Raw genomic sequence first — 21,291 nt, forward strand, 5'->3', positions numbered from 1 at the left:
CATTTGCAGGGCTCAAGCCCCTACCTAAGTATGTTATGACACTTGAAATGGACGCATTAGCAGAGCACACTATTCGCATTACTGGGAGGTTTCCCTTCTCCTGCTGTACTTATAGGGTGCTGACATCATCAGTGTTTAGAAAGGGGAATGTGCATCCTGTAGTGTGTTTTCCCAGTTGCCAAAAGGGACATTTCCCTCTCACAGAATTGCACACACACCAACCCCGCTCACCCACACACACAGAGCATTTTCAGGATTCAAACCCCTACCTAACTATATTATGACACTTGAGGAAGACGCATTAGCAGAGCGCACTATCCAAATTACTGGGCATCTGCTCTGCACCTGCAGTATTTATAGGGTGCTGACATCATTATTTCTACAGAGGTATGTACATATAGTATACCTGTCAGGTGGGGGATAGCATATATATGCATTTGCAGCCACCTACGTCAAGGTCAGATATGCACATCAGCACTGGCAGGTTATGTTCTATACCATGCTTCGTGACCACAGGATCTGTAACACACAACACAACCAGTTTGGACCACCCCTCCCACATCCAGGACACACACTTTGCTTCCCTGGGAACAGTACCAAGATATGCAGGTGTTCACATACACCATTCCAGTTGTTAACGTCAGGTACAGGTATATTGTGTGTGGGAACTACTCAGGCCTCTACAACATTACCCTACAGCCACTACAATTTGTGAGTCCATGTGCTATGGCAGAACCACTCACCACAGCTACAAGGGGGAATACATATTGCACCTGACCATCTGCAACATGGGTACTCACTGTTCCACAGCAGAGGTAGACCACCATTGTTGATATCTGACCATACCCACCTTTCCCTGGACATCCATATCCCATCCCCACCCCCAGGCAAGGTTGTCACTGCAAACAAAGTGTATTTATCAAAAGCAGACTTTACACCTGTGAAGACTGGGGTGGAAGACTTCAAAGGACCCATGCTGGGGGAGTATACAGGCCACTCTGCATAATCCTTGACAATTGCATTCTATGAGCATGTGGAAGATTTGCATTGATCATGCTATCCCAAATATACCCATGACTCCTCCACAACAGGACACCTGTCAGGTGTACACCAGCCATATATGAGCTCTCCAACAGACAGAGTGAGCTAATACATTGCAGAGCAGTAGCCCACAGAGGTAGGACATCTCCGAACAGTACTGGCACGACACTTCAATCCCTCATAATCATCACGACAAAGTGTTGACAGTGAAATTGTCCAGACAATGCAGATAAGGCTCCCCTCAGTCTGTTATTGATGCCCACTTACTGTTAGAGGTCCTCACCAACCCTCTTCCAGCACACACCAACAACATGGATGTGGCTTAGCAAATTCAACCCCTGGGATCTCCACTGTGTCCCTGCTTGATGGAGGCACAGCACACTAGCCTCACACAGTGCCTTATGTGACCTACTTCACAGTGGCACAGTAGCCTACTGTACTGGGGAGGCAGACGCCAATCACACTCTGACTAAGCTGTCATTCCCTAGGGCAAACAGCCTAGTGTTGACCTCTACACCCATATGTTTAATTGTCAGATGCACAATATATGTTGCTGATAGACTGTTTGCAGGTCTTTATTGCCATAGCATTCCCTGTTTCTATGAACAACTTGTGTATCTGTGGAAGATGTTTGAATATGAGAGGGATCCACTATATCACTTATGTCTCTGTAGTCATTTAACTGTGTGCACTGGGCAGATTGCTGTAATGTGGTCGGTTCCTGGAATAACACGTACAAATACCAGATATGTGTGGCCAACTGCTAAACTGAGATTTGGCCTAAGTGTGTGAGCATGCCCAGTTCAGGCTTTCCATGGCATGTTGTCTGACATATGTCTCATTTATCAAAGTGTGCGAGCATGCCCAGTGTGAGCTTTCCATATGTTGAACTCTGCAGTCCACCACATTTGTGGATGAGTGTGAACTTCAACAATATCTCACGTTTATGGTTGTGTGTTGTGTGTCATGTTGTGTAGTTACTGTCCAACTGCTTTGTGTCTGAACACAACAGGGATTATACTCTGCCTGCAGGGTTTGCATGGGATACTTTGCATACAGTTGTCAACATCCTTTCATACTGACCTAACACTGTAGTACCGTATAGTGTACTGGTTCAGTACTTTCACTGTGGTGGACAGTATCCTGGGCTTTAGTCCTATCACTGCTTTACATTTCCATACTGAGCACAACAGCCTGGTTAGGGGCCAATTGTGCACATCTGACCATGTTGCAATATGTTCAGATAAGAACTACTTACACCAGGCTTGTCCAACATTGGTAGTGTATTCCACAACATAGGTGTACATTGGCAAACACTAGCAATGTGCCCTAGGCCATTTCTAATGCTAGTCGGAGAGTGTGTTTGTCCTTCAACACACATTGTAAGTGGAGTCTGCCATGACATATGTCATGGTTAGTATACTGTGCCTCCGTCTACCTGTGACATAACAGTGATACCCAGGGTGAACCTACCATCTCCCATCCACTCATCAAGATTCCTCTTGAGGAGAGTCGATGAGTGACTCTCTGGCTAACATGTACTGGGGGTTTACTCTAGAGTGGGGGTGGCTTCTGTGTTATGGATCATTCAGTACAGCTTGTCCTCTGTATGTCAGTGCTGGGGTTCAGGTCTCTCATGTGCATAGCTCACTGCCATTCAGATTGTACAAGGTGCAGCATGTTCATTGATTCCAGCTTGGACATGGCTTTATACATCAGGCACAGCTTGCTTCTGGGTGGGCAGTATGGCAGTGTGTGGAGCTGCTGTTTGTTTAATCAGGCAACACATGGCATCTGTTCAAGCTCTTTGATACTCCTGGTGAGGTACATTTGGGGACTTTACAGTTGATGGAGTTGTCTGCTGAGGTACATCCCATAGGGGCTATTGTAGTCAATTGTAATGCTGATGAAGGATGACTGCAGAGCCACAATGACCTCCCCTTATCTAGTTCTGACAACCTTCATGATTATGTGGGTATATGGTATGTTTCTGTAAACACTACAGCCACATGCTTGTCCAATGCAGGATATCTATCAACTTGTGTCCCCAGGTCTCTCATTACATGCTAAGTACTTAATGGGTTAACACCTATGTGGTAATTGGTGGGCACTTACTGTATATCCACAGGGGTTGACTATACACTTTTCTGCAATTAGCTTGCTAACATGGCTATGGCATCAGTTGGCTGTTTCTATGTGGCCCTTTTGTGGGATGCTTGTGTCAGCTAGAGGGTCAGATATGGTGGCCAGTTTGTAGTCCTCTGCAGACTTGTTCAGACACAGTCCTTCCATGTTGGCCTATACCTATGGGACATATATACCAAACGAGGGAGGTCCCAGGACCAAGCCTTGTGGGATGCCAGTTATATCTGGTTTGTAGTCTGACATGGCTGCAGCATGTCTGACCATGTCAGTTCTGTCCTTGGTCTGGTTTGCAACCCCTCTACTGACATAGGGGTTTATATTTAAGCTGGTGAGCTTATCTATAATGAACACAGGGGGTATTGTACGGAAGCCTTTGCAAGATCCAGCTACGCTGTGTGGACCACATTGCCCTCATCAATGACCTTAATGACTGTTTCAAATGAGTCAAACATGTGTAAGGGGCAGGATCTGCACTTAAGAAAGCCACACTGTTTAGGTTCCTGTGTCAGTAGGTCCCCAATATCTTTATGTCTGCGGTACATCCTGATCCTTTCCATAGCTGTGCAGACCAAGCTTGTCAGGATTCTGGGGTGGTAGTTTGCAGTATCCATTCAGGCAACACCTTTGTTGAGAAGGACCACTGTTGTTGTACACTGCTCTTTGGGTACATACCCTGTGGTAAGGCTGACATTGAGCAGTAGTGTGATTTGGCATTCCATTCTTCTTGAAGTCCATGTTGGACTCAGCCCAGGACACCATCTCATAGACTTGCTGCTGTGTGTTTTGCTTTGTAGATGCTGGCTGTTACCTCAGCATCTGTAATGTCAGGGGGCCAGCAGTCTGCTGGGATAGATATTTTGCATTTGGTGGGGGGGGGTTTGCACTGCACCTGTCAGGTTGGATGTTGGCAATATGTGTGTGTGTTTGGTATGTTGTTTGTAATATTTGAGTGATTCAGAGCATATCTGTGAATTCCCAACAAGGTTCCTATCATCAGTTAAGAAAGCCTTGTGATTATCCTTAGTGTCCTGTACAATTTGTATCTTCATAGGTTCATAGGTTCATACTAGGCTATCCACCCTAGGGCATTTATAAGCCTAGCCAGAATGTGTGTGGCTTTCGCCACCCCTTGCTATGAGAATATTATGGCCATTTATGATTTACTTTACTGTGCCTCTGTCTGGACGTGACACAGTGAAGACCCCCAGTGTACATCTATGATCATCCATCCACTTGGCAAGATTTCTGTTGAAGAGTGTCAGTGAGGGGCTCTGCCTAACATGGAGTGGGATTCTATTCCAGGGTGTAGGGAGCCTCTGGGTTATGTATCTGTCCCTCCAGCACATCCTATTTCATTATGTGTTGAGGTTGACATCTCTCACTCTCACAGCTCCAATGGCTTTGGGTTTTCTGGGGTGGAGCATGTCCATTACTCCTGTGTTGGACATGGCCTTGTACAACAGGTATACAACGCCTCTGTGTAGGCAGTATGTGACTGCATTCAGCTGGGGTGGCTACAGCCAGGCAGCATATGACATATATTTGAGACCCTTTAGCCTCTTGGTGAGGTACCTTTGAGGTCTTTCTAACTGCTGCAGGTGTCGGGTAAGGTACATCCCAAATGAGGCATTGTACTAGATTATGGGTCTGATAAGAGAACAGTATAGGGGCACAATGACCTCTGTTGACGTAGATGTGAATCCTTTCATGATACGGTGTCCAATATAGACAGTCTTCCTAGCCACGTTGGCAATGTGAGTGTCACATAACAGGTTACTGTCCACTTGTGTCCCTAGGTCCATGATTACTCCTTCCATACATATTGGATTACCACCTATGTGGCAATTTGTGAGTACCTTGTTTGGTATTTGGTGAGACATTCATACTGTCCAGTGTCTTCAGGATGGCTGGGTGGGGTTCCTGTGTGTGAGAGTGTGGTCTGTAGCATGCTACAGACTGTACAGCAGTTTTGCCTACGGTTAGTTGCACATGGGTGGTCTCCAATGCTTCGTGCATTGTCAGTTACCTGAACGTATGGGTGTCTGTGCTGAATATGGATACTCCCCCTCCTTTTATGTTCTGGTCCAGGTTTTGGGGCCATAAAGCATGATATGAGGTATAACCTGGTAGTGCTGGTGTGCTGTCAGGAGGCTTGCTGCAGGGTTCTGTCACTGCACAGACATCAATGTTCTCCATACTGGGGGAGGGCCTCGGGAGCATGCATATTGAGGTTTACACATCTGGCATTGGTCAGCATTACCCTTATGTTTCTTTCCACTTATGTTTTCGAGGGTGCTGGGTTAGTCTTTTCAGCCTTGCCTATGAAAGGATCTATGGTGGTGGCAAAAGATGTATCCAATATCCAGACGCCCAGGGTTAACAGGTGCAAGCCATCCCTGGAACAGCAGTGTGGCTTGTCAAGCATGACATCCCAAGCAGACAGACATTGGATCCCCTTGGAATGACACCAGTAATTGTGCCACTTGTTAAAGCTGATCATTCTGTGTTTCTACTGTGGCATCATTCTTGGTGAGGGTAGGATGCTGCAAACGGTCAGTGTCATACCGGCCTGGACTACATAATCGGAGAGCTCATCTATGTCTCTTTTCATGTAGTCCGGGGAGGTACATCTCAGGTAATTCATGTCAGCATGGACAATGACTGCATCATATTTCTACTTGCTTTGGGGTGACCTGCGTACTTGTGTTATGTGGCATATTGTAGCAGCCTACAGGCATCTTACTGTACCCTTTCCCTTGTTCAGTCTGGTGAGCAGGACAGCAGTGTGGCTGTCTATGGAGTCACCTATTACAACTGTATCAGGCATGTTGTTTCTCCTTCTGCCCTGTGACTGTTTGGCACACCAGCTTTGTGTACTATGTGTTGCATGTGCTATGTTTGGAGGTTGTGGCTGCTTGGGTATCTTCTTTGGAAGCCTCTGTTGGTGTGGTGTGTTTGTAATTAGGGCCTCCGGGAATGTTTTTCTGTGTTTATGTCTTTGGTTTGCAGTTGTGATAGGTCTATGTGGGACTGGGTTTGTGGTGTGTGTGGTTACCTTCTCCTCCTGACTAGTTTTGACAGTACTGAGTTGAGGGAGCTCAGCCTCCGGTTTGGATAAATGGTTGCATCTCTCACATATATTTGTATTTCTTGGGGGGAGTTGAGGGTTGTCTGTGTACTTGGGGCAAGTGTAACATTCCCTCAAGATTCACAGATTCAACTTGTTGTAGCTGGCCTTAGTGGATTGTATGTGTGGACATATTTTATTGCCATACTACTGATCAGTGATTACTTCCCTTTTTATGTTTGTTCTAAAATGTAGCAGCTTCCTCATTCTATTGCATGGTTTGGTAATGGCTGGAGTCCACCATGCCAGATGCCTGTGTGTATGGCATTGTGTCTTGGTTTTATTTGGGATTGCATAATCCAAGCATTCCTGGCAGTGTTCATGGAATGCCTGTTTAACAGGTTCTGAGGTGTGGCCCATATTTTGCATCTGCACAGGGCCTTTAATGGATTCCACATCAGTTTGGAGGAGTGCAACTTTTGCTTTCCACATGTTTTTCACTGTGGTTTTCTGGCCAGGGACTGTGGTCAGGATGTGTATATCCAGTGTGATTACTCTATGGTCTGGTCTTACCAGTGAGGGATACACTTCTCATCTTGCCATGCAGTACCCATGTTGCTGATTATCACATCCAGTATGCTTACCCCTCTTGTGGGAGTGGTACGTTGTTCCTGGGCATTTTGGTTTATGGATTCTAGGAACTTTTGTCCTACAGTGTTGGAGCTAGTATAATGCTCCCAGTCTATGTCTGGGTATTTTCAGTCACCCAATATAATGTGGTTTGGAGGGCTTGATATATTCATGTATTCCAACATAGGCCAGGTGCAGTTCCTGGTGTTAGGATGGTAGTCTGTAGCAGGCTATTAACTGGGAGGCAGTTTTAGCCACTGTTACTTGACCATGGCTAGTCCATGCTGCTTCTTGTTGTGGTACCAACATAGGGGTGTGGTTATCCTTGACAATTATTGCTAGTCACCCTCCTTTTGTAGCTTGTTCCATGTTTTGAGGCTGTACAGCACAGTATGAGGTGTAACCTGGTAGTGTTAGGGTGCTGTTGTGAGCCTTGACCCAGTTATCTGTTACAGGACAGATATCAACATTCTCCATACTGGGAGAGTTTAGACTGCATGCATCTTGCTGTTTAGACTTCTGGCATTGGGTAACATTACATCTAGGTTCTTATTCCTTGTGATACCTATGGAGGAGGGTTTGTGTTTTGAGCCTTACCTATTCAGGGCGCGCTGTGGGTAACAGCAGCCATTGCCAGTATCCATAAGGCCTGGACTGATAGGTGCATGCCACCCCTAACTGGTGGAGTATCATGTCATGCTCAGCATGTCATCCCAGGCTGGCACACATTGGATCCCCTTTGACTAACTGCAATACTTCAGCCAATTATTGCAATTGATCATCTCATCGTCATATTGTGGCATCATGTTTGGTGAGGGTAGGATGTTAGTCAGGGTCATCAAGTGTGCATATACTACATGGTGTTACATTGCTTTACACATGGCATTCATGCCTCGGGTGGTGCTGCAGGGCTGCCTCTGTTGGATGCACATACTACACTCCCTGTACATGTTTGAGAGCAGGTTATGTCATTTTAGGCATCCCTGTTATTATATGAGTGAGTCAGAGAGGGGTATCATTCTCAGGGTATCTACTGAGCCAGTGTATGTGCTATGCTTTGCCTCTTTGCCAAGGCCAGGGCATACTGGGCACGCCTCCTTCTGCCTACTGGGGCAGGCTCAGGTTGTTTCTCCTCCGAGTCACGCTCTGCCTGTGATGGCCTTGGCAATGGTGGGGGGTTGTTTGGCCCGGCCCTATGCTAGTCCTGCTGCAGCTGTTTTCACAAGATCATATTATGTAGCATAGCACATACCATGACAATTTGGGTACATGTAGTTGGTAAGTACTGCAAGGCTCCACCAGATGTGTCCAGACACCGGAACCGTGACTTGAGCAGACCAAACACACGCTCTATTACATTACGTGTTTGTGCGTGTGTCTCATTATGGCATTCCTGTTCAGGTGTGTGTGCATTTCTGATGGGTGTCATCAGCCACGGCTCCAGTGCATAACCTGCATCCCCCACTAGGTGTCCATGTGGGATGTCACCATTGGCAAATGTCTGGCACAGCTGCGTCAAATGCCAGATATGGGAATCATGGTAGCTCACAGGGCAGCCAGCACACACATTCATTATTATGCCCTGGGCATCACACACAACCTGGCAGTTGATGGAGGGGAAGCCCTTGTGGTTAATGTAGGCCCTACTCCACTCACGGGCTGGTGCTTTGATGTGTATGTGTGTGCAGTCTGTTGCACCCACTACCTCAGGGTATTCCGCTATTTGCTGGAAGAGACGCATATTGCTGGCCAATACCTCATGGGCATTGGGGAAATATACATGATCACCGACATGTGCCGACATGGCATCCAGGAACTGGTGCAGTACCCTGGAGGCTGATGCCTGTGATATCCCCATCATATCACCAGTTGGTCTCTGGAAGGTACCTGTTGCTAGTACTCTTAGGCCAACACATACCTTGGTTTCCACTGGGATGGGTTCCCCTCTGTTGGTTCTGTGTGTGAGGCGTGGCCTGCACAGCTCGACAATTTGCTGCAGGAGGTCTCTGTCCACTCTATAGCACTCTACTATCTCCAGCTCATGTAACCCCTGGTAGGTGACCCTGGGCCTGTACACTCTTCTCCGTCTCCTCACTGTGGGTTGCCTGGCACCATTTGCATTGTCACCACCCTCAGCAAGTAGCCTATGTCTCCTTATGACAGCTATGGCAGCCCCTAGCATTTCTGCTCTGAGTTCAGCTTTTTCAGTTTTCACTTCTAATAGCTTACTCCTGTCTTGCAGTGTCTCTTGAGAGAAACATCCTGCACTGCTGTTTGCAGAGTTTTAAGTGCTTGGCTGAGCTACTATTCTGCCTGTGTAATTGCCTGCTTCTAATTGTTTTCACCTGCTAGCTCCAGCAGTATTCCCTGCTAGCTTCCTACTAATTCTGTTGCTTCCTTTTTCCTTTCTGTTTCCTCAGGGGGGAGCAATGCGCAAACCAGCAGAAACACGCTCACAGTGGCTTACACGTGCACACACATGCTTACACGGTTTCAAATCGTCTTATTCGGGTTAAAACATGTGCACACCAGCGCAAACAGTCTTACAAGTCTGCCAACAGGCTCCCACATGCTCAGTCTGCCTTACACGCGCACACACTGCCCTACTCGTGCCTCATGGCATGCACACGTGCACATGCACGCCCAGCAAGAAACTTTGGTGTAGGCAACAGTGTACACCTTCCATTTCTTGACTTTCCCATGCTTATCTTGTGGCACTCCTCTTTCCATGATATGTGTCTGACATCTATCATGTAACACCGACCTCCAATGAACTGCATTTCTTTCTGCCATTCCCCCCTGTGATGTCACCTATCTCCTACTCTATTCCTCCCCCTTATGTATCTCTTACACTACTCAGAATGTGCTCATTTGCTATGTGACAGTGGAATTCAGTATCCTAACACTCATTTACATCAGATTGCCTACTAATGCTTAGTTACATGTCTTAGACTCAGCTTCCCTCCTTAGCAACCACTAAACGGTGGCCATGTTGTTTTTGGTCTACTGGTCCCTGCATTGTAAATCCATGTATTGCACAAAACCCACATTTGTGGGTTTATAACCTTCATTTTTATGTTTTATACAGCACAGCCCATTTGCGCGGGGCTGCGCTGCATTTAAAATTATTTGCATCGGGGTACCTTGCCAATGACAACATATTTGGCCATTGGCATGCTGCCTGACACATATGCACCCTTTATTTGGAGCTGACATGGCTCCATTGTGTTTTTTGCAGAAACGTACTCAGCTGTCAACTGAGTACATTTCTGCAGCTAAAACGGCTCTTACATGGGCTGCTTTGGGCTTCCTGGATTGCTAATCTACCTCATTTGCATGCCTTTCGGCTGCAAGTGAGGTGATTAGCATACTACGCCCACTCTGTGTAAGAGACGTTTTAGCTGGTCTCTTACACAGAATTTAGGGCTGTTCCTGGATCGCAATGGCTGCATGGAGTCTTACACTACTCTTAGACTCCATGCAAGCCTTTGTGAATCCTGCCCAGTGTCTTTCCATAAATACTGTAATCTATTGTAATGCACACAAACCCCAAATTATATATTTTTGCTAAATTTTCACTAGCAAATTCTAATATTTTGGAAGCTGTACAACTTAAATGTATATTGTTAGAAGATTTACTCCCTCAGGATGCCTAATGATAGAAAGCTGGCAACAGATGAAGTAAAGACATATTGGGGGCCCACAATTAATCTAGAATCACCAGGTGGTATGTGTTATGTTGTATTTTGAAACTTGATTGCCTTACATCTGTGTAGGAGGGAGGCAGAGCTGTACAATATATAAAGGGACAGTGAGGTATTGCAAAGAGTATGTGTGATACACATATGAGTGAAACACAGTATATTAAAGCACAGTATAAAAGGCATTTGATTTATAAGCAGACATACTGTAGTCCCTAATAGTGCAAGTCTGCACAATGTAACGCCATACAGTATAATGTGATACCAGACAATACAGTACTGGTCAATAGAGCTAAATACAGTACAAACCAGTACAGCTCAATACAGTGCAGCACAATGCAGTACAGTATTATCAGGATCAAATAAACAGTAGGCATGGATGTCACAGCACAATATATTGAGAGATACCCAATTCAGTAATAGCATAATAGTGGTCGAGCACCAGGCAGGAATATTATTGTGCAATGGTCAATGCAGTACAAATTTATTAGTCTGCAACTAATTATCAGACACAGATACCACAGCAAAATAATCCAGAAGCCATAGATACAGTTATTAAAAATATTTCACCTGATAGTTATTACAATAGTCAGAATGTCAATGAGGCACATAATGCAATAGGCAGAATGTTACAAGAAATGTTAAGTGTACTAGGTACGGGTGATACAACACATTACCCAAGACATTGACTGCAGCCTTGGATACTATAGTAATAAATACAGTGCCTGAGACATCAACAGTAAGCTCAGATATTATGGTGATAAATACAGTGCTTAAGACATCAACATCAGGCTCAGATACTGCAACAATCGATACAGTGCCTGTAACATCAAGAGCAGGCTCAGATATTCCGGTAATAAATACAGTGTGTGAGACATCAACATCAGGCTCTGATACCAAAGTAATAGATAGAGTGCCTGAGACTTCAACAGCAAGCTCAGATATTACGGTAATAAATACAGTACCAGAGAAGTCTACAGCAGGCTCGGATACTGCAGTAATAATTACAGTGCTCGAGACATCAACAGTAGGCTCTGATACTACAGTATAAATATAGCGCCCAAGACAAGAACAGCAGGCTCAGATACTACAGTAATAAATACAGTTCCTGAGACTTCAACAGCAGGCATGGACACTACAGTAATAAATACAGTGCCCGAGACTTCAACAGCAGGCATGGATACTACATTAATTAATACAGTGCCTGAGACATCAACAGCAGGCTCAGATACTACAATAATAAATACAATGCCCAAGACAACAATAGCAGGCTTGGATACAACAGCAGGCTCAGATTCTATAGTAATAAATACAGTACAGAAATGTGGAAGAAATACAGCAAAGTGTGTTATACTATCACAGCAAGTCTACCATGTTGCAGGACAGTAAACAGTCAGTTATAAAACAACATAGTATAGCAGGGAATTAAACAATCAGCCAAAGGTGAGAACTAACGATCCTGGCTTTAGCTCCACCATCATTAGCAGATAAAAGGAACTGCTTACTGCTGCCTTGTACAACTAGACACAATAAGACAGAAGGGAGCCCTAGAATGAGTTAGTTCAGGGAATGAGTTAGGAGAAACAGGACAGTTTCCATGACAATGCTTGTTGTAGTCATAAGCACTCAGCTACTATATTGCATCGTGTGCAAACCTCTGTACTTAGCAAAGTATTTCAAAGATGCTTTAGGACTGTTTTTCAAGTCAAAATATATTATGTCACAACTCAGCACAATGGATTAGAAGCATCTGCAAATAGACCACCCAGAATAATTAATGCTAACATCACTACAAAACCAAGTATAATTCAACCCCGAAGCAACAGCAACAGTTGACCCTTCTCTGATGGGGAGACCCAGCTATACCAGTTTCACATATTACAGCAGCACAAAACAGGACTCTTAAAACAACCCCAGGCTTATCTCCAACTGCATCACCATTTGTGTAACCACAGAAACCTGGTTACTTCATAGTGATACCATTTCCACTCTTTCGGGGTATAATGTCTATCATGCCAACAGATCCATCTGTGACTGCAGAGAACATCCATATTTATTCATAACCTCATTACCTCTCACCAGATTCCACATGATACAGATCTGGAATTAGTTGAAGTCCTAGTAACACTCAATAAAATGAATGGTCTTGTTTTAGCTCACTAAAGAACCTCATCTATACCCCTTTCAGAAAATGAAGATTGCATTAACCAGTTAACAGATAAACCTTCTAGTTTTGTTTTAGGTAACTTTAACTATCCACACATAAACTCACAAACATATATACAACCAACAACAAATATACCAGCATGCTTAACCAAATGTCCCCCTGTTCATCAGAGGTTTTAATCTTGATCCTGCCACATGCACACATGTGCTCCCCATCCCCCTGCACCACACATGTTGCCCCCTCTTAGGTCAAACCTGACTATCTTGCTATGACCTTTTTCCTAAAGACCTCCACTGCAGTCCTTAACAACTTCTCAACATTCAAGAATTACTTCAAAACAAACATTATTTACTGATCTTATGATAATCACAAATTATATAGAGTCGAAACAAATGTTGTACCAGAGGCTGTTGTTGGTTCCTCTGAATCTTACTTCTTCTTAGATAGATGGCACTGAGGCATCTGTACAAGTGCAATGTAATCACAAGGACCAGTTTAAACCTAAACCCATATTGAGAAACTACTACATTCATCAAACTGTATAAGAAAATGAAAAAGCTCTTGGCCATTTTCTACTTATTCATTATGAGAAGGACTCAAAAATTATAAATCCCTCAAATTTACCTTTGGTTAACACAAGACCAGCTATGGTTGCAAAGACTTCTTCAGGCTTATTAAGAATATTAGAAGTAACAGACAATTTTGTACTAAACATTTATCTCTAATGGTACTTCCTTCTCTCAGTCCAAGGAAATTGCTAATATTCTTGCAGACAAATTCTCTTACAGTGGAGCCTCACTCACCTTTCCGTTTATCTCCCCCATTCTCCCTCACACCTCCCCTCCTGAAATCATTTAGACTAAGTTCTTTCAGCAATTTCCAAAACTTCAAACACCATTTCATGGGTCTCGACAATATATCTGGATGTGTATTATGTCCCACAAAGCAAAATCCTTCCATCGTTTGTTTATCTTTAGTCTGTGCACTGGATACACCCTGAGGTATGAAGAACAGCAGTTGTATTGCCCTTGCATAAACATGGCCCATCTACTGATTCTGGAAGTTACAGGCCTATTATTCACTTTTGCATCATTTGCAAGGCAATACAATGTATTATAACCAAACTATTGCACAAAAATATATGGTACATTTTACTGCAGGATTCATACTGGGTTGGTTATATAAAAGGCAGATCATGTCTGCTCAACCTGGATGAGTGTTTTGAAAGGGTACTGAGGTCACTGATAAGTGGCATATCATTTACACTGTCTACATGGACCTACTAGCCCTCTTTTATTAAGGTTATTGACAAATCTTCTAAATTAACATTAACCCTCACAAAGTTCACAAGACAGGTAACTGCTTATCCCATGGAGCCCTTACAATTTAGCCCAGGAGTGTTTGCTTTAGAATAGAACAGCATCACCAGTGACGGTCTACAATAGCTCTTCATGGATACCTACATGGGAGAACAATGAAACCTGTTACATGGGTGTAAGTGGCCAATACTATGACAAGTTCAAAATGGTACATGATCATACCACTCAACCTTTTAGTTCAAGAAACCTTGACAAAGCATACAGTAATTGGGTGCAAAGGCCCAAAAACAGGAACATATTTCAAATATTTCTCTTATAAACTTAAAAAGTTGCTAGAATGATAGAATATGTATTAGCATGCATTTTCTTAAGGATATAAAGTCTGAAATTCAAATGAATGCCATTATTTAGTTACTACAGTCCTCAGTGATTTGCCAAAAAAAACACACACACACACACACACACACACACACACACACACACACACACACACACACACACACACACACACACACACACATACATTTTATGAGGAACAGACCAAAAATGTGAAGCAAAAATCTGGACATTCTGTGAAAATCTGGACAATTGAGAGATAAGCACATAATTCTATGAGGCAGAATGTTATAAGAAATTTTAGGTAGGGGTGCTACAACACAGCACCTGAGGCAAGGTCATGTTATAGCCAACTAAGGAACACCAAACAAATGCTCCGTGCATTACTCATGGGTGTTCTCATTGCCAAGAAGTGCACCATAGCTTCCTTTGGTAAAACTATCATCACTTCTCCTCACCAGCAGCATTTTAAACCTAGTAGCAGAGCTGAAAGCAAGTTTGTCATTTCAGCGCACTGCATAATAGCTTGGCAATTTCAGAAAACACACCAAGTTTACAGTAGAGCACAAGAGCACACAGGCCATTTAAAGTTAATACTTTCTCCTTGATGTATTTGAAAAGTGAACTTGTGTATAATTTGCATTGTGTAGTTAATTTATTTAACAATTTAGCTAAACTGACACTAATAAGCATGATTTCATAAGGTTTATAAGATTCACATTTTTCTGTTCTTAAGATTCTTGCCATTTACTTAGTACCTAAAAAGTAGCACTTGTGTTAGCAAGATGGTGTACTTCAGGCTACTGGGTGAGAATATGGCATGAACAACAGCATATGGTGTGCTTCTGAATGTGGCTTGATTTAAGCTGATGTATGAGATGGAGGGGCACTCTTTAAACTAGTATACAGAGTCTGGCATGCAGACCATGCATGTGGTGTTCGCTGGCACAACATGTGGTTTACTGTTCTAATGAGTTATGAGTTTAGTGTCATGTGCTCATGGGTACAGCTGGTTACAGGTCTATGCTTCAAGTTGAATACAAGTGTACAGTTCCTGGTTGTGATGTACAATTGCTTTTGTGTTTAGCCCTGAGTGCATACTTGGTACTAGTTCAACATATTGTTGGGTGGTGGTAAAGGGTGCATCCCGTATGGTTTGGCAAACTAATGATACTAGTGGTCAGAATGGCTTTAGTATCACTGAGATATTCTGTAATAGTCTGACAATATACAGCAATGTGGACATTTTCTCTCAATTAACTGGTTCTGGAATATCTGTATCTTTATTTTGTCCTGAATGGAAATAATACTGCTGTTTTGGGTAGAGTGACTTTCATGTGTGGATGGTTCCATATGCCTGCACACCTCTATACATAGTTGTTTCTTGTGCTCATGGGGCATCTCATTGCTGGCTGTGGGCACTGTTTCAAGATGTTTATTGGTACTTTGGTTATTTAGTAAGTGTTGAAGCAAATTTTGAATCTGTGTGGAGGGTATCACAGTGTAGGTCTTACTAATAGAGATATTCAGTGTATATCCTGTATATCCTTGCTTTTCAGAGGATGCACAAGTTCTCCTCATTGCTCTCTGAGTGCTGGGTGCATGCTGGTGTTTGTGTGTGTGTGTGTGTGTGTGTGTGTGTGTGTGTGTGTGTGTGTGTGTGTGTCTGTGTGTGTGTGTGTGTGTGTGTGTGTGTGTGTGTGTCTGTGTGTGTGTGTGTGTGTGCGTGTGTGCATGCGTGTGTGTGTGCGTGTGTGTGTGTGTGTGTGTGTGTGTGTGTGTGTGTGTGTGTGTGTGTGTGTCTGTGTGTGTGTGTGTCTGTGTGTGTGTGTGTGTGCGTGTGTGCGTGTGTGTGCACGTGTGTGTGTGTGTGTGTGTGTGTGTGTGTGTGTGTGTGTGTGTGTGTGTGTGTGTGTTCAAAGTGCTGAATGCATGTTGGTGTGTGTGTGTGTGTGTGTGTGTGTGTGTGTAGGGGAGGTGGCACGGAGCTCTTTGAGGAGCTACTAAATTTAATTGTATTGCAGAAGTGTTATTTACCAAGACCATAATATCTGCTAGAGTGAACATTCTGTATGAGACATTACTCACCTTTAATCCTTGTTTCTGCTTTTACAGGAAGCTCTCACATTGATTCCCTCAATGCAGTTTGCTACTAATTTTGGTATTTTGGATGTGTTTTGTTTATAGTCGAGCTGCCCACTTGTATTATATGGTTTTGTTTATGGTTTTAGTGTGTACTTTTATATTTATGTCTTATGTGCTGATTTGGCATAGTGGTATGTTTCTTTGACTGTAGTGCATAGGGTCCTGGGTTCATGACTTGCCAGTAAAATGCATGGTGGTAACACATTTTTACTTCTGTGATGACTTAGTGGTTAACTACTGTGACTGTGGTGAGACCTGTATGGCTGTTTATTTGGGTTGGGAGGGTGGCCTAATGGTTAAGATGTTTGATTCTCACATGGGGTAATTGGCTAGGCTTAAAATGGCCCACAAGGGCAGTTAGCCTTGTAGTAACCTATGAACCTATGTATATTCACTTGTGGTTTAGTGTTTTCAGTCTATGAGGCATGTTAGTATGAGTGTTAAGAGAAGAAACATGCAATAGTGAAACTCTTTGCTTTTAAGACCATGATGTTTTTAGGTGTTACAGTTATCACACATTTTACTTCATAGTAACACACCCTTGCTATATGTGAAGTACAGTATCAATCAGCTTCAAGATAAGAAAAAGAAAGTCAGAGTTGGCCAATATCTTATTCTCCTGTCTCCTGATACCTACACAGATCTCATACCATTACTAATGGCCTGAAATCTAAAGGGGATTAATGTGATGGGGGTCTTCTCTAAATACTGATCATTCATAGCATTGTATTGTTTTTCTTAGCCATTTTCTCTTCTGCCTGCTGTCTATTGAGTCTTCCAGAATTTTTCTTTCCCTATTTGTTCCCTAGGGGTGAGGGGATTTCCTTTACAGTTCCCATATGGCAAGACCTATCCAGGGGGGCTGCCATCCTGGCAAGTTTAGGAGAGTCTGATATTTGAACCAGCATCCTAGCAATGAAAGGTATTTTTGTGAAAGGCCTAAACGTTTCCTCTTGAGTTGTTTATGGGTAGTTCTAACATAGTATAGACCACCTATGACACTGTAACAGCTGTCATTGTTATCCTTGTAGGTAGTGTCTACATCTGCAAACACCCATATGAATCAGTAGATGGTCTCTAATAGGGATCATGTCTGGAAGTGATGGCTAAGACCAGCAGGGATCTACTCACTCCCCTGGATGAACCTGGCCTGCCTCACCTGTCATGCAGTCAAGCACCTGAGTTGTCTGGATTATTGTTAAGACTTTATGCCATTATGCTATTGGTGAAAGCATAGCCATGCTTCTCAAAACAGATACTAAAGGATGCAATAGAGTCATGCATTTAATTTTAAAAGAAAACGTAAACTCCCTTAACAAGCAATTTCAAGTATTAGGGACCTTTACAATGATTTAAAGGTAAAATCAACAAATAAAGCAAAAGTAAAGCATAAACAGTTAACAAAGTGCAAAACAATAAATAAAGTAAATCTATTATCTTCCAATGATGGAGCAGGATTAACTCAAGCCCATCAGAATGTGGTTTGTGTGCCAAACAAATTGAAGCTTTGGGAAAATAAGCAGGTGACAAATTTGTAGTAAGGGAACTTTTACACTTTTTTTTTTGACTATTTAACAAAAAGCCAGACCTATTCATTAAGAACTCACTTCTGTGTATTGTGTTTAATGTATTACCTACACCCAAAGCTTTAATTTATAGCACAGTAGATCAAGTGCACAGTATAGCTATCTGCCATATCACGTCTTATAATATTATTCTCTGATAGCAATAAATCAAGATATGTTGCAGGATACTGGTGACACTTTCACCTCAAACTCAGTAGTATCAAACCTATAAAAACACATTAACTTTAGTGAAAAGACAGAGCTGTATGCCACGGTAACCGTATATATAAGAAAATTAGAGTTATTTATTAGTTTAGATTGTATGTTAACAGTCCTCAATCTAGGTACAGATAGCACACTTGCTATTTAATTGCAAGTTATAAATAACATAGTATTGACAATTCCTCTGAATTAGTCTAATATCCAGTCATGTATGGACAGATTTATCTCAAACACAGCACTAAAATCATTACAAAGAGCTCTCACCTTCTTCACAGTAGGAACCAGTGCAGCTACAGGCTCTCAAAATGAGACTCTAGGATAGGAAAAACTAAGCTAAAACACATAAATACATTGTAGTGTTACAATGAAACCTGATAGCGTTTAGGAATATTGGATAAAGGAACATATAAATAATAAAATACTGTATTTTTTGGTGAGAGTGTATGTAAAGGGACATGCAAGCTACTTACCAAATGTCTTTTTTACAATATAACTTAATGCCTGCATCTGACACCATGATATCATGGCTTAAGCTCGGCATTTACCTCCCCCATCCTTGCACTTTCAGAAAAGAGAAAGTGAACATAAAGGATTTAAACAGCCCCAAAGATGTGGTATAGCTTCAACAGCTATGCACTGATCTTTTTTTTTTTTTTTTTTGCTAGAGATATAAGGAAAAAGTCAGCAAAGCTGTAGTGCATACACAAATCAGTGTTATAAATAATTGTTTACCCTTGTTCATAGAAACCACTCTTTACAAACATCACAGCTGAACTGTTCCAGTCCTAGAATCCATATCATTCACCAGCATGTATAAAGTTTCGCTCAGATGTTCAGTACCAGACTAAATTCAAACCTTCTCTAAAATAATCCTAAATCAGGTCTATATCATATGAGTGAATCACACAGATTGTGAATGCTCATAACATCAAAAGTACTGGCCCTCGAAGTGCTTTTTCTGAGATCGCAGTACAGTGAACAATGGGATATTTGTCCTTCCCTCACTGTAGTGCGATCTCGGAGTTGGAATATATATCTAGTGGGGGGGGCACAGCCCCCACAATAGGAAGTTTGAGGTCTGGTACGTTCAATATTATGAGCATTTGCAATTTGTGCAATTCACTCATATGATATAGACCCGCTAAATCATATACAAAAATACAATATCTGGTCATAATCACCACCTCTAATTAGCAATATTTTTTCTGTGCTGTTTAGCATCTAATACTTAACCTAAATGAACTATGTAACCATTTACAATGCATTTTTGATGCATTATACTTCCGTAAAACACCAGCTGGCACATAGATAAAATGCAAGATAGCTTAGAGTAAACCAGAAAACTACTAATGATACCATATCTTCCCTGGGCCAAGATAACTGCTGCCACATCTGAGAATACAGGAGATGCTTTATATGGATTTCCTATTGTTACACATTGCACCTTTATATTACACATATTTACTGCTTCTGTTTCTTTTTACATTAAACACATTTCTGCATCCATTTTCAGACACTTCAGTTAGCAACCTTCACAAGCTGGATAAAAGTACGTTCAAAATTTTAACTATTATTCGCTGTTAATTGATTTAGCAGTAAAGGACCCAGGATCTTAGGCAGAGAGGGCTAAAATCCTGACTATGTAGATAGCCCAAGCTCAAATAGTGGCTTGGGCTCTGGAAGAGCCAGGCGGTGGAGGATGAGACTGAATGACCATTGCCAACTTCCCTATTTTAGGAGGAGTTCATAGGTTGGTACTAGGCTATCGGCCCTATGACCTATACAAGCCTAGCCATAGCAATTCCCTGGCTATTTCTTCCCACAGTATTTACTTCCCTGTAATTAGGATTAGTTAGCATTATTTTCTGATCAGCATATCACTACCACGAAGGCAGAGGATTGCACATTATCAAAATGGTCAGGACTGCACACATATGGCCAGATTCAATAAAGACTACACTAAGTGTACATGATATGTATTCAATAAAATTCTTATTACATTTTTTTGTGCTTTCTAGTCACTCAGAAAGATTAAACTAAGTATACATTTAGTCTACACTTTGTGGTAACCTTTATGAATCCCTTTCAATATTTAAAGTTGCAAGAATATCAGTAGGAAAACTAAAATTAGGAGGAAGAAGGCGTGAGTTATGTCTATGTTATCTCTTCTCTCCGATGCCATAAAAAGTTAGACTTGTGCCATGGTGCTTGCATAAAGTACTGTGTTCTGTAGTCTGTGTACTTCAACAGGTAGCGGTTCTAGTCTCACTGCTGTGTGGGGTCCCTATCAGCATCTCAAATGCTGACAATATTGAATTGGATATTGTCGTATCGAGAATGCCGAAAGTGCAGAACGTCGAATGGGTAAATGGAAATCTCTGTAAGGGGAGGTTTCCATTTACCTCAATGTAGTGCGGCTTTGGAGTTGGTATATTTAAGTAGCGGGGAATGTGGTGGGGCAGGGAGACTTGCCCCTTTGCCTACACCAGTAAGTTCTTTTTTTGGTGTGTTATTTTTTTTTTTTAATGGCTTTCGAAAATTGGATAGTTCGATCATGTCAGTTCGACATTTAGTGATTCAAACTATTCAATTTTTGAAATGCTGATATAGATGCGGTGTGTATGTGTGTGTGTGTGTGTGTGTGTGTGTGTGTGTGTGTGTGTGTGTGTGTGTGTGTGTGTGTGTGTGTGCGTGTGCTGTTACTTGACAATACAGAGAGAGAATTTCACACCAGCATGTGGGACACTGTTATTACCATATGCTTAACAGACAATGCTGGTGTCATCAGCTATAGCAGATTATCACACATGCAGTCCACCCACCAGGTCATAATCAGACACTGTCCTGGAGCCCAGTCAGATGTCACTCATCCGATACCAGACAGATTACAGTAACATGTCTTTTAATCTATCCACATGAATCATGGCATGGTTAGTAAGCCCTGTGTTATCTT

The sequence above is a fragment of the Protopterus annectens genome, chromosome 1.part2 (assembly GCF_019279795.1).
Source record: "Protopterus annectens isolate FY-2018-M chromosome 1.part2, PAN1.0, whole genome shotgun sequence".
NCBI classification, from domain to species: Eukaryota; Metazoa; Chordata; order Ceratodontiformes; family Protopteridae; genus Protopterus; species Protopterus annectens.